Raw genomic sequence first — 15,637 nt, 5'->3', positions numbered from 1 at the left:
AAGACCCCGAAGGCTCTGGTGATGAGGCGGGTTCTGGTGAAGATTAGGCGTAGGTGCCTTAGGAATATTTCTTTGTTTTTATACTTTGTTAATTTATTTTGTTGAGGCCGTTTTCGTTGGCCTTTGTAAAGACTTTCTTTGGAATGTATATAAGGCTTTTTCCCTTTTGGAAATTTTCAAGTCTATTACTTTTGGCATCCTCTTTACAATTGCAAAGATTTCAAATGCCTTAGCACGAAATAAAACGTAGTAATAAGTTTTTTGTTCGGAAGTTCGAACAAGACTTATTCTCGATGTGAATTTTGTTTGAAACTTGCGGGGGCTCAGTATGACCGAAAGCTTTCCCCAAAGTGCTTGTTTAGATATTTTTAGACTATAATTTTGCCGAGGGTAACCTCTAAACCAGTTTGGAATTTTGAAGGCCTTATGTTTTGACTACGGGCTTCGGACGTCTCCAAGCCATTTCTAGAGTGGCCGTGTCCTTTTAAGTTCAGTTACTACCTAATAGGCTTTGTACCTCCGGTCTTCGACAACCCGAGCCATCCGAGCTTGCCTTGGACGACAGTCCCCGAGTGGGGGTGGCCGTAGCCTTTTAAGTTTAGGCACTGCCTAATAGGCTTTTGTGCCTCCGAGCTTCGATAGCCCCAACAGTCCGAGCTTTCCTTTGATGATAGTCCCCGAGTGGGGGTGATCTATTAGATCTGGATAGAGGAGGCCCTTGGGCTCGATATCCTTAAGGAACAAAATGAAATAGTCTTAAGGGACAAAATATGTATCTATAAGGTAGAAACTTTCTTTCATTCATGTACGTAATATACAAGATTGCAAGTGTATACAAGCTTCGTGTTATAGCTTAGGTGATCTATGCGGGCATGGTTTATTTGACCGTTTGGCCCTTACAATATATCCTATCCATCGAGCCTAGATTTTTCAAGCACAAGTTTTCTTCCTTGCTAAAAATCATTACCCGAGGGTGATGGCCCCCAGTATTCGAGGTCGATCGTCGAGAGGGCTCGGATATTGTTGATGTGACCATCGACTCCGGTTCATAACTAGACTTTGATTATAAATTAGCACGATCTATTATTGCCTCGTTAAAAACCTTTGCGGAAAATCCATCTGAGACAAAATCGGTTCAAGGAAAAAAGAGTGCAACGCGTTGATAAGTAGGGATTTTAACCTATTATTTGCTCTCTTTTACTTGTGTTTTAGGCCAAAAATACTTGATGGTATTTCCGAAAACTAATGAAATATGCTTGCTTGTAGGAATTGTTCAAAATGAGCCAAAGGAATCAAAATCAACTCACAAAGGAGTCAAAAGTGGAACAAAAACCAAGGCTGGGCAAAGAGGTCTGAAGTGCGAACCGCACAAATATTTTGCGGCCGCGAAAGCCATGATACGGCCGCGATCATAATTATGCGGTCCGCAAGAGGGAGATTCAGAGAGTGATTTTGTGCTAAATGATGAGCGCGGACCGCACCAAAAATGTGCGGTCGCGAAAGTCCCTGTGCGGCCGCAATTGAAATTATGCGGACCACGATGACTGAGATTTAGGGAGCTGACAACTTGAGCAAAAGAGAGAAGTGCAGACCGCACCAGAATTGTGCGGTCGCGGTCGAAATTATGCGGTCCGCAAGATGAAGAATCAGAGAGTTGATTTCAAGCCAAACTCAAGCAAGTGCGGACCGCATCACTTTTATGCGGCCACATAATCTGGAGCGCAGCCGCACTTAGAATTATGCGGTCCGTGAAAGTTCAGCTCAACCCAGATCCAAAAGAGAAGAACGCAGACCGCATCAGAATTATGCGGCCGCAAAAGCAAAAGTGCGGCCGCACTCAGAATTATACGGCCGCACAACCTCCGCAGGGGCATTTTTGTCAGATATTTTTAGCTTAGTATAAATAGAACTTTTTGTCATTTTTAAGTTATGTTATGTTTTGTATGAGCACCTAAGATGGCAGACTTTTCTGTTTTCGAAAATTTTGTACTAGATTCACTTCTTAACATTAGATTTTCATTACATAAATTAATATTATGGATTTTATCTTCATTTTATCTTTAATTTCTGTTATTTCCATGAGTATCTATACCCATAGCTAGGGTTGTGACCCAACCCTAGTGTGGGTATTTGATTTTAGAGCTTGAATGTGAATGGGTTAGTGGTATTTGACCTAGTTCTTGCTAGAACTCAAGAATTAATGGTTGCAAATATTGATTCATGCCTTTATGACTTAGTCTCTACTTGAGAAAGATGGACTAAGTCTAGGAAAACTAGGCTAACAAGAAATTGGGGTGAACTCAAGAAATTGATCGCCCCAGTTAAAGGGTTAAACCTAGAGATAGTAATATCAAACTTGAGCTAATATCACTTGATTTGCATGAATACCCATTTGGACTTGAGAAAGCCAAATTGGGCAAACTCACTCAAACTACCGAGAGGTATAGAGTGCGTACCCGGGTGTGATAGCTATATTACAATCCCAACTAATCAAGCTTGTCCTAGATTTTGCTACCCGTTAGATATCCACCTAGGTAGAAGTCACTACCCTAGTCTCTTTAAACATTTGAAAAAGAACAACAAAAATGTTGTCCTTAGTTTCAATTATTGCAATCTTTAGAGTAAAGTTAGAAGTAGAAATCAAACCCAAACTTGTGGAAGTGTAATTAGATTCAAAACCCGCATCTAGCTTAGATATAAACCTAATTCCAAACATTAACTCCCTATGGATTCGATCTCGACCTAGTTGGGTTAAAACTGCATCGACCACCCTCGCTACTCAATAGTAGTGTAGGATTGGACCCAATCAATTTTTGGCGCCATCGCCGGGGAGTTAAACGAATTTATCTATTTATCTAGGTATTTGTGTGTTTTGTCTTTCTTTCTTTCCGAGTCACTAATTTCGTTTTAGAATTGCTTTTAGGTACAAAATGGCCCTTAACAACGAGCCCCTCGGAAATTTACCATTGGGGGAGGAGGTAGATGATGATCAAGTGGATGAGGTTCATCCTGAGCCTCAAATAAACAGGCGAGGCCGACCGCCTCAGGATAATGTCCCAAACCCTCCCCCACCTCCACCAAGAGCAGCGTACCAGGTGTTGCCGAACGAGGGCTATGCAAGTGCAATAGTCCCATCTCGGATTAGGGCGGGCAACTTCCAAATTACCAACGTGATGCTTACACTGCTTGAGCAGAGAGGTTTCTTCACCGGAGCTCCACACCAAAATGCCTACAAGCATCTCAAGGGTTTCGTCGATACTTGTTAGGGGAGCAAGCAAACAAATGTCACCGAGGATGCACTGTGCTTAAGGTTGTTTCCCTTTTCTCTATGGGGAAAGGCTTTGGACTGGTTAGAGAGATTGTCCAATCATTCCATCCACACTTGGGATGAGTTGGCTGAGAAGTTCATTGCCAAATTCTTCTCTCCGGGGCATATGGCTACAATAAGGGATGGAATTTTAGCTTTCAAACAAGAACCCAATGAGCCATTGTACGAGATTTGGGAAAGATATCGCACCATGGTCAAAGAATGCCCGAACAATGATATGACCGAGACCATGATCCAACAGACCTTCTATAAGGGGATCAACACAACAAATCCGTGTGTGATAAATCAATTCGCTAGGGGTAACTTCATGAACACACCTTATTCTGAAGCTTGTGAAATCTTGGGTGAGGTGGCAAACACCTCTTCGGCATGGCAAAGTAGAGCCAATGTTCCTCAAAGTGACCCAAATGTTATTCACCTACACAAGGAGCTCCATGATCATGGGCAAGCTATTGAGGAGTTAACAACCACCACGAACCAATTTGCCAAGGCTCAGCTTCACCAGGTCCAAGGGTCGAAACAGATAAAAGCTATGGAAGGGGTAAACATGATGGTAAACAAGAGACGATAACGAGGTCAACAAGTACAAAACCATCCGGAACAATTTGAGCAAAGTAATAGTGGGTATAATCAAGATTATTCATATGATGATCAAGATGAAGAGGTTTAATATGTTAACAATTATCAAGGTCAAAGAAGCAATGCTCAAAATCAACAATAATGGAGATCACAAGGAAACCAAGGAAACTGGAACAACCAAGGCCGCCAAGGAAATTGGAGTGGTGGCAACAACAATAATCAAAGTAATTGGGGTAATCAAGGTAATCAAGGCAATTGGGGAGGAAATAAGCAAGGTAATTGGGGTGGCAACAATCAGAGCAATTGGGGGAACAACAATAGTCAAGGGGGTTGGAACAATAGCAATCAAGGAAATCGGGGGTCGGGCTTTTAGAGGCCCCTGATGTATCAACAAGCAAAAAACCTACCTCCATATCTATCGCAAGGTCCTAGTTCTTCCAATAGTGAAATGGGACGGAATGAAAACATGTTTAAGCAAATGATGGAGAAAACCGCTGACTCTGATGCCTAATTAGCCTCCCACAACACTTCTATCCGCAACTTGGAGGTTCAACTTGGCCAAATTTCTCAAGCTTTAAATACTCGTCCAAAGTGGGCACTACCTAGTCATACGGTGGTGAACCAGAAAGGTGGGAATACGGGGCATGCAATGGCCATGACAACAAGAAGTGGGAGAGGTGGAGTTGCTAGTACCTCAAACCAAAGAAGACATGTGAGTGATGATGTGTTGGTGCAAGATGATGATGAGCCAAGCAATGATGTTCAAATTAATGAAGAAGCAAGGAATGATATTGATGAAAATGTGGAGGAGACGCAAGAAGAAGTGAACCCGTCTAGGGAGCATGTGACTGACATGCTGGAACCGGTAGTGCCAAAGGCTAAGGTACCAATGCCACGACCTCCTCCTCCATACCCTCAAAGACTTGCAAAGCAAAACAATGAGAATCAATTCAAGAAATTCATTGATATGATGAAAAGTTTGTCCATAAATGTGTCGTTGGTTGAAGCCTTAGAACAAATGCCGGGATATGCCAAGTTCATAAAGGATTTGGTAACAAAGAAGAGATCAATGAACTATGAAATGATCAAAGTGACACATCAAGTGAGTGTTATGGTGCACTCCATGGCTCCAAAGTTGGAAGACCCCGGTGCTTTCACAATCCCGTGTACTATTGGGAGTGCCGATTTCGCCAAAGCTTTATGTGATTTGGGGGCAAGCATTAACTTGATGCCCTATTATGCGTTCAAAACGTTAGGGATTAGGCAACCAAGACCCATATCCATGAGGTTGCAAATGGCAGATCGAACAATGAAAAGGCCATTGGGGATAATTGATGATGTGTTAGTTAAGGTCGAGAAGTTCATCCTTCCCGTAGATTTTGTGATACTTGACTGTGAGGTTAACTATGAGATGCCAATCATTATGGGAAGACATTTCCTTGCTACAGGGAAGGCCTTAGTTGATGTGGAAGCTGGAGAGCTCACCTTCCGGGTGGGCGATGAAAAAGCGGTGTTCCATATTTGTAAATCAATGAGGCAATCAAATAGCAACGAAGTGTGTTCGTTTGTGGATCTTGTGACCAAAGTAATTGTTGATGACACAAGTGTTATGATAAATATGGAAGATACCTTGGAAATTATGTAGTTGAATCATGATGAGGATGAGAAGGAAGGCTTTGTAGAATGTGTCAATGCTTTGCAAGGAATGGAATCATATACTTATAAGCCCCGAAAACTTTTCTTGGATCTCGAAAATCAGAAGACTCCACTAACAAAGCCCTCAATCGAGGAGCCTCCCACCTTGGAATTAAAGTCTTTGCCTTCACACCTCAGGTATGAGTTTCTAGGCCCTTATTCCACTTTACCTGTTATTCTTTCCTCGTGCTTAACTAACGTGCAGGTAGATGCCACCCTTGTGGTGCTTCAAAGGAGAAAGAAAGTAATAGGTTGGACATTAGCGGATATTCGGGGTATAAGCCCCGCCTTTTGCATGCACAAAATCATTTTGGAGGAGGATGCCAAACCCTCCGTGGAACATCAAAGACGATTGAATGAGGCCATGCAAGAGGTAGTAAAGAAATAGATCATCAAGTGGTTGGATGCCGGGGTGGTTTACCCCATTTCTGATAGTTCGTGGACCTCACTGGTGCAATGTGTCTCAAAGAAAGGGGGCATGACTGTGATAATAAATGACAAAAATGAATTGATCCCCACAAGAACTGTCACTGGGAGGAGAGTGTGCATGGATTATAGAAAGCTCAACAAAGTTACGCGGAAAGACCATTTTCCGCTTCCATTTCTTGATCAAATGTTGGATAGGTTAGCTGAACGTGCTTATTATTGCTTCTTGAATGGATATTCCGGATATAACCATATTCTTATTGCACCAGAAGACTAAGAGAAGACCACCTTCACCTGTCCATATGGCACTTTCGCATTCTTGTGGATGCCATTTGGGTTATGCAATGCACTGACAACTTTTCCGCGGTGTATGATGTCCATCTTCACCGATATGGTGGAGGTATTTCTCGAGGTTTTCATGGATTTTTTCTCTGTCGTGGGGGATTCTTTTGAAGAGTGCTTGGATAACTTGGATAAGGTATTGGCATGTTGTGAAGAAACTAACTTGGTGCTGAATTGGGGGAAGTGTCACTTTATGGTCAAGAATGGCATTGTCCTCGGTCACATGATTTTCAAGAATGGTATTGAGGTTGATAAAGCAAAAATTGAAGAGATATCTAAAATCCCTCCCCCTACTTCCGTAAAGGGAGTGAGAATCTTTCTAGGTCATGCGGGGTTTTACCGTTGATTCATCAAGGACTTTTCTAAGGTGGTAAACCCCTTGTGCAAACTCTTGGAGAAAGATGCCAAGTTACTTTTCAATGAAGATTATATGAAGGCATTTGAACTACTCAAGTATAAGTTGACTACCACTCCTATTATCACCGCGCCAAATTGAAGCTTACCATTTGAGCTCATGTGTGATGCAAGCGATGTGACGGTTGGTGCAGTATTGGGGCAACGAATTAATAAGTTCTTTTATCCGGTCTACTATGCTAGCAAGACCATGAATGAGGCCCAAGTCAACTATACGATTACCGAGAAAGAACTCCTAGCCATTGTCTTTGCTATGGAGAATTTCCGCCCGTACCTAATGGGTACAAAGGTGATTGTTCACACCGACCATGCGGCACTTCATTATTTGATGAGCAAGAAAGACTCTAAGGCAAGGTTGATGCGGTGGGTGCTTCTATTGTAAGAGTTTGATCTAGAGATTCAAGACCGAAAGGGTAGTGAGAATCAAGTGGCAGACCACTTATCCCGATTGGAGGAGGAGGGGAGGCCACATGATGGCCTTGAGATCAATGATTCATTTCCTAACGAACAACTCATTTCTATTTCTATGATTGGGACGCCATGGTTTGCCGATGTGGTCAACTATCTTGTGAGTGGCATTGTTCTGAATGATTTCTCCTCAAACCAAAGGAAGAAGCTCAAACGGGACTGCTTGGACTACTATTGGGATGAGCCATATCTCTTCAAAATTTGCACTGATGGTGTTATCCGGAGATGTGTTCCAGAAGAAGAGCAATTGGGTATTCTTGAAGCTTTCCATTCTTCGCCCTATGGTGGTCACCATGGTGGGGCGAGAACTTCCACAAAGGTCCTAAGTTGTGGATTCTATTGGCCTACCTTGTATAAAGACGCTAGCAAGCTCGTTAAGCGTTGTGATGATTGCCAAAGGGCCGGTGGGATCTCTAAGAAAAATGAGATGCCTCTCATTACCATCCTCGAGATTGATATTTTCGATGTGTGGGGCATCGACTTTATGGGTCCATTTGTGAGCTCGTGTGGGAACGCCTATATTCTTGTTGTTTTGGATTACGTTTCCAAATGGGTTGAAGCTGTGGCTTTGCCCAACAATGAAGCACGGAGTGTAGTGGCTTTCTTGAAGAAAAACATATTCACAAAGTTCGGCACCCCAAGGGCCATCATTAGTGATGGGGGTTCATATTTTTGCAACAAAGCCTTTGACACTTTACTCTCCAAGTATGGTGTCACTTACAAGGTGTCAACCCCCTATCACCCACAGGTAAGTGGACAGGTTGAAGTCTCCAACAGGGAGATCAGGAGTATTCTATCCAAGACTATCAATGCAAATCGGACTGATTGGTCAAGGAAACTTGATGATGCTCTTTGGGCCTATAGAACAGCTTACAAGACTCCTATTGGTATGTCTCCGTATCGGTTGGTGTTTGGGAAAGCATGTCACCTTCTAGTGGAAATAGAGCATAAGGCCATGTGGGCGTTGAAGAAATTGAACCTTGAGTGGTATGTAGCTGCCAATCTTTGGGTGGAGCAATTGAATGAACTTGATGAGTTCCGGTTCCATGCTTACTCCAGTTCGTCCTTGTATAAGGACAAGATGAAGTACCTACATGATAAGTATATTCGGAACAAAGAATTCAAAGAAGGTGACCTTGTTCTTTTATTCAACTCTCAGTTACGGATGTTTCCGGGAAAGCTTAAATCAAAGTGGAGTGGTCCTTTTGAAGTGGTACATGTGACTCCTTTTGGTGCTCTTCATTTGAAAAATAAGAATGGTGAGATCTTTAGAGTTAATGGAAATCGAGTGAAGTACTACCTTGGTAAGATTGATGATGGCCACATTGTGTCATTGCTCCATTTCAAATGAATGATAGTAACATGCGTCGTGTCGCGACGTTAAATCAGACGCTTCTTGGGAGGCAACCCATGTGCTTTTCTTTATTTTGATTTTCTTTTTAGATTAGACATTGTTTTGGACTAACTGGTTGTGATGTGTATGCACGAATTGGGTGTGCAGTGCATAAAATTGACAAGACAAAAATTGGCCAAGTGGTGAAATTGTGCGGACCGCGCCAGAATTATGCGGACCGCACAAGCCCTTCGTGGATGCACAGTTCTGTGTGCGGTCGCACAACTGAAAGATGGAAAATGCCAACTCTCTGAAGTTTGGCCTGACAAAATCCCTTAAGGATTCGCGGCCGCGATCAAAATTTTGCGGACCGCACAGTTTGTGCGGCCGCAGCCATTTTTATGCGGACCGCGTCACTGAATCAGCTACTGAGTTAGAAAAGGTAAAGAGTGCGGACCGCACCAAAATTGTGCGGCCGCACTCAGGTAAGTCGGTGGGCCAACATGGTCAGAGTATAAATAGGACTTTTTGAAACTATTCACACTTTACACACACTGACCTCTCAAGCTAGACTAAAGCACAATGCACTCTTTCTTATTTTCAATCTCATCCCATATTCATCAAGTGTTGATTTCCTACTACATTTCATTACTGCTATGTTGATTTCAATGAATTAATTTCATATTTTTTTCTTTTTTTTTCTCTTTGTTTTAGTTTTCTTTTTATCTAGGGTTAGATTCATGCCAAAAATGTCAAATTGATGCTTAATTCTTGCTTAGAAGGATGTGGATAGTGTTTGAATGCATAATGGGGGTTGGGGTTAGTAGCTTTTATTGTTTAATTGCCACAAATCATGCCTAATTAGTGAAAATCCTAGTAATAATCGTACTTCAGTGCCGCTTTGATTTGAATTTCGCGACCGCGCATATTTATGTGCGGTCCGCGCTATGGTATGCGGCCGCATACAAAATTGTGCGGTCCGCGATACCCTAGGTGGAAGGCACTTGTCATTGCTAAGTTTGTGTGGCCGCACTCAATTTTGCGCGGTCTGCGGTTGGTTTTTGCGGCCGCACTCAATTTTATGCGGTTCGCATAATTAAACTTCTGAGACCCAACAAATTGATTATGTGGCCGCACTCAATTTTGTGTTGTCCACGATGAGTTTTCGCGACCGCACTCAAAAGTATGCGGTCTGCACTGAGGTAACTTCAGAGAACTAGTAGTCTGAACCTGGGATCTCGGCGACCGCACATAATTTTGTGCGATCCGCGATGGGTATTATGCAGCCTCACTCATTTTTGTGCGGTCCGCAACCGCACTCACTTTTGTGCGGTCCGCGCTGCACTATTCTGAGAAGCAGTGTATTTCTTTTCAGCTGTAATTCAATAACACATGTTGAACCCCAATTCTAACTGACTTTCACTACTTGTGTGTTGCAGACAATGGTGTATTCTCGTGGTCGAAGTGATACTTCAAAAGGGAGGGCAGAATCCTCCCGAAGTTGGGGTAGAGGAAAACTTAACATGCCACTATCAGTCCAGAAAGTCGTGGGAAAAAATACTACTCTCAGTAGACCACCTTCGAACTCCTCAGACACCAGTGAATACCTCCCATCCCAGGAAACTTCTGAGGGGGATTCTGTACAACCACAACCGGGGGCACAATCACAACAATTCCTCGATAGACTCCGTTTAGTCAATGAACCTACCTCCTCCTCTAGTTCTTCTGATGGCTCAGAGGGAGGTAGTCAGGCATCTGAACCATCTTCCCATATGCTACAACACCTGCCACAACAGCTACCCCGATCCAGAACCCATTTGTGGTTCTTTTGGACAAGTGTGACGAAAATGTGTGTTTAAAAAAAAGAGTAACATTTTTATATATAGCGCTCTTTTAAAGAGCGCTATGCTTTAACGGAGTTTTGGCCGTTAAAGTATAGCGCTCTTTAAAAGAGCTATATATATATATATATATATATATATATATATATATATATATATATATATATATATATATATATATATAACGCTCTTTTAAACCGCGCTATATACATAGCGCGGTATATAACCGCGCTATACCTATTTTGTGGGCCCACCAATAAGTCTCCTGCGTTTAACTGACATAACAATAATTCAAATGGGTATAGCGCTCTTTAAAAGAGCGCTATACCTAAAATAATTCAGCCCACCGAGTTAGGCATTGCCTTATTTAAAGGCGTTAGGATTTTACAAAAATCCATTCAAAAATATTCCTAACTCTCGTTCAAATTTTTGTTCTTGTTAAATTCTCAAGCATTTTTTCATAATGTCTGAAGAGCGAAAAGTAAGGGTTTCATTATATTGGGGAGGGGGGGTGAGGTTGTGGTGGCGAATAACTCTGTGAGCTATAGTTTATCTCCACAGTGTCATGTTAAGTTTCCACTTACAATAGAGTACGATAGATTGGTATCGTTGTTATGTAATAAAATGAGTGTGAGGAAACGTTCGGTGAACCTTAAAGTAACCGGAAGATATCTGTATTCCGTCACTCCGCAAGGGGTTGCTTGTTACACTGAGTTTAACATTGACGATGATGAAACTTTGAGGGATTTTTTGAGGACTCCGGATGAATACCGGGAATTTCTTGTGATAAAAATATTGGAAATGTACGTCAAGGTCGAAGACGTTCGCAATAATGAGGTTGTGCATAGTAGGGATAACCCTCAGTCATCGGGTGGTTATTCTGGAGCAGTTTTTATCGGACAGGTTTCGGATGAAAGAGTTTGCCCTGATTTAAACTTATCACCACGGGCGAATGAGGAGCGAGGAAATAATTTCTCTCCTGCTTTACATAATCTACAAGTCGAGTGGTAAACTTCAATTTTCCTTAGTGTTACGATGTATATTTTTGTTGTATTGTATTTGTATTAATACTCATATATTCCACGGGGGTACCGGCCAGATATGACTTTTACAAGTTATGAACCCACGCCCAGTTGGAATATGCGTAGTTCTAGTGTGCTGGATCATGGTGGTCCATCCGGGAGTCATCACCAACATGATAATGTCCATCAAGGAATGTCAACACATTATGACTTGTAAGCGAAGTGATATAGCTATATGGAAAGTATTTATTAATTTCAGTAGCTTATTATTTTGTTGTTTGTGCAGTGAAAATGAGCAAGTTGAACCACATGTCCTCACTCAATTGCCCGAAGACGACATATTAAATCGGGATCTGGTAGATGCACAGAGTAAGGAAGAGAACAGTGATTATGACAACAATGTCGATGATTCCGGAGACGACACACCCTTCCTTCGTGAGGATGGTGACGAGGAGGAAGAGAATGAAGGACCTGATTTGACGAGGGAGTATTCTCCACCTCCCGTTAAACCAAGAGTGTACGAGTCCCAAGTGCCGTTTCATTTAAGGAAGATTCCCTACCTTAATAAATTGCCAAGTATGCCAGATATGGATGCTCTCACAAGGGATTTTGATGAAATTCAGACAGCAATGTGGGATGATTCTAGACCAACGGTGCTGACAAAGGGCATGCTTTTTTCTGATAAAGTGCGCCTAAGCAGGGCGGCGAAAATGTACAGCGTAAAAGAGTGTCGTGAGATGACGGTATGGGAGTCAAGTATGGATGTATACAAGGTTGTTTGTCGCAGATGGTTTACGGGTTGTCATTGGATTCTACGTGCAAGCAAGAAGAACACAGGTCTGTGGAAAGTGGGTAAATATATTCCCACCCACAGATATGAAATGGACACATTCAATGGGAATCACTACAACTTGGATATTGACTTGATTTCTCTTGTCCTTATTCCATACCTTGAAGCGTCCATAAGGTATAAAATCAAAGAGTGCATTACATCAGTCCACCAGGAATATGGTCATACCATTACCAAAAGAAAGGCATTTCTCGGGCGCAAACGTGTATTTGAAATTGTTTATGGTAACTGGGATAAGTCATTTGCGGCTCTACCCAAGTACATGGCCGCACTGCAACACTTTAACCCCGGGATGGTTGTTGAATGGAAGCTTGAGCGTAGTCCGGGAAAACCAGAATATATACTCAATTACGTGTTCTGGGCATTTAAACCAGCAATTGAAGGTTTTCCGCATTGTCGGCCGGTAATATCCATAGACGACATTCATGTCTATGGAAAGTATGATATCAAGCTGTTGATAGCCGTTGCAGTAGATACAAATGGACAAATATTTCCTCTAGCTTTTGCTATTTGTGCCAATGAAAGCCAAGAGACGTGGACGTTGTTTTTGAACCATTTGAAAGAGCACGTTGTCAAAAAGCGTTCCGTCATTTGTCTAATATCTGATCGGCATGGTGGTATCTTAAGTTCAGTAGAGAACTTGCCTGCATGGCAAGAACCTTATGCCTACCACTGTTACTGTGTGAGGCACTTTAAGGCCAATTTCTGCGCTTAACAATAACCAATAGCAAAACTTTCCATAAAAGCAAGGTTTTTTTAACGCTTTAACAAATGTCTGAACGCCTTTATGTACCAAGGTGCCAGTGCGGCAAAAAATATTTGATGAATGACTGTTGGGATAATGGTGAAGTTGGACGCCGCTACTAGATGTGTGTGGACAAGTTTTATAGGGTTCCTGATGAACCTTTTTGCAATTTTGAGGTATGGATTGATGAACCATGTAAGCAGGAATGGTACAAACGATCTTTGTAGTATCTTCATGATTTGACCTTAAAATAGTGTGAATATGAAAAATAATATAAACAAGAAATTGCGGAGTTGAAGGAGAAACTGAAAGAGGCAGAATTAGAAAAAAATAAGATGGAAGAGAAATTTAAGTGGTTAGAGCAGAGAATAATGGGCGGCAGTGACTAAACAATGACATGTATGTGTTGAGTGTACTACTTTATCTTTATGTTTCCCGTGTCATATATTTTCATTAGTTGTACTGAATTTAAATTATGTTAAGTTGTTATGTTTTGTGTTTGTGTTGTAGTATTAAAATAAAGAAGGAACGGGGAAATAAAAACATAATGCGCATATTATGTAAACATAAAAAATTGTTGTTATTATTTACATAAAATAATATTTACATAAAATACAAAAAAAAAAATCAATGTGTCCCACAGCCTGTGTGCTTCAATGCAGCAGCTGGCCTGAGGCGCATCCCATCCCGCCCGGCTATGCTATCAGGATCATCCTCATCACGGCGCCTCTTTATAGCAGGATACGCTGCAACATGATCATTAGTGGTGCTGGCAGGATCGGTAGAAGGGGTCGTCGGTCTAGTAGAAACCTACAGAAGAATAAGTCAGCTAAGTATAGGAAAGTATATATTAAGTCACAATAATTTAAATTGTCTTACCATTGTCTCGTCGGGCTCCTGAATATAATCTTCCCTCGCAGCCATGTCAGCATCGCACAAATGGGCCTCCGTGATGGGCGGGGATGAATCCTTAATAAGAAAATTAATAAAGCTATGGAAAATAAATGAGAAAAGAAAAAACAAATTTAAATTTAATACTAATAAAAACATACCTGCTCCTGTGATGATGAGCCATAACTCAGCCGGCGCCCACTATCCAAATCTCGGGTCGGCCGATCCTCAGCAGCGGTCGATGACCCTGGGAAGTATGCTTCCCAATCCTCTCCGGTAAGGTCCGTGCCCGTGATCAATAACAGACCTGACGGGGTCACCTGCGAAGTCCCTGGAGTGAGATGCATCCCAAGGCTGTAGGACGGCATGCTGGTGGGATACTCGTCCGGCTCATGTAGGTCACCCGGCAGATCAGCACCAACATCATCAATAGGGGTCTCAACGCCCCCTTGCTGGGGACCACCTCCTCGCCGCCCACCACGACCCCGAGCGGCAGCCCTGCCTCGTGGGGCTGATCTGCCTCGTGGGGCACCCCTCCTCGTGCGACACCCCTACCTCGCTGGTATTGCTCTGGCACCATATAAGCAGGGTCATGTCCCAAGCATTGATCCTCTCGAGCTCGCTACAGTGTCCGGCCAGCCACCTCTGTAACCTGCCGACTGTAATCGTGTAAAGCGGCCCCTCCCTCGCTGGCATGCTGCTGCATATGCAGTCCCATCTGGTAGACTATATGTAGGCCAATAGCCTGAACAAAGTATAAAATATAAACTACAGAACACTAAGTTATTGTTATATAATTAATAATAACAGAAAACATACCAGGACCTCATGCCGCCCGGCGTATGGAACGTACCGACCGCCAGCTTGATGAATGGGATTCCCGACAAAATGTCAGGTAATGTGGCGGTACCAGGGCATATAGAGCTAAATAGTCTCCGTCTGGATCTGTGAAGAGGGGGGCGGAATTAGGTCAGCTCGGTCGTCCCAAATATGGACCTGCGCCTCTAGCCATGCTACATATGTGTCGTTCGCCCTGGAACGATCATCCTGCTGATAATGAGTGGCCTCTCATGTAGGCCCCCTCGGTATGTAATACGGACGGCCAAACTGGCGAAGAACCCGCTCAGTGGCATGATGCTCCATAATATCGAGGCACATGAGCGAGACAGAAGTGTTCCAAATCAGTCGGTCGACCGAGCAATAATTGGGCAGGCCACCTATCAAGTCGTCGTTGTATGGCGTCCAGATGAACTATCAAATAACAACAGAAAACATGAGCATTCGCAACACATGTGAAGCTATACCTAGTAAGTTCAGGTACATATTTACCTGTGCGCCCTCCAGCATATCCAACACATCCCTGCAAAGGGGGAGATTATGCCGAGCCTCGTAATCTCGTACATATCAAAGCCGGAGAACCCACCTCCTAGCTAGAGGGAGAAACGGAGGTGGTACATCCGGAGGTAATGGTGGTAGAGGTGGCTACAACTGCAGGAACCGCTCCCAGGCCCAAACCTAACATACAAAGTTGACGTAAAGTTTAAGAATTTTTTGACTAGATAGAATTGGAAAGAATGAACAGAGTATTCGAATATGTTGTCACCTGTAAAAGCGGCAAAAATCCACATACGTCATGCTGGGTGCCCATGCTTGCCCGACACAGATGCCTGTACAAGTAGGCGAGAATAGCAGCACCCCAGCTG

This window comes from Nicotiana tabacum, chromosome 22, assembly GCF_000715075.1.
Source record: "Nicotiana tabacum cultivar K326 chromosome 22, ASM71507v2, whole genome shotgun sequence".
In the NCBI taxonomy this organism is placed as follows: Eukaryota; Viridiplantae; Streptophyta; class Magnoliopsida; order Solanales; family Solanaceae; genus Nicotiana; species Nicotiana tabacum.
Note: the sequence above shows the minus strand (reverse complement) of the source record.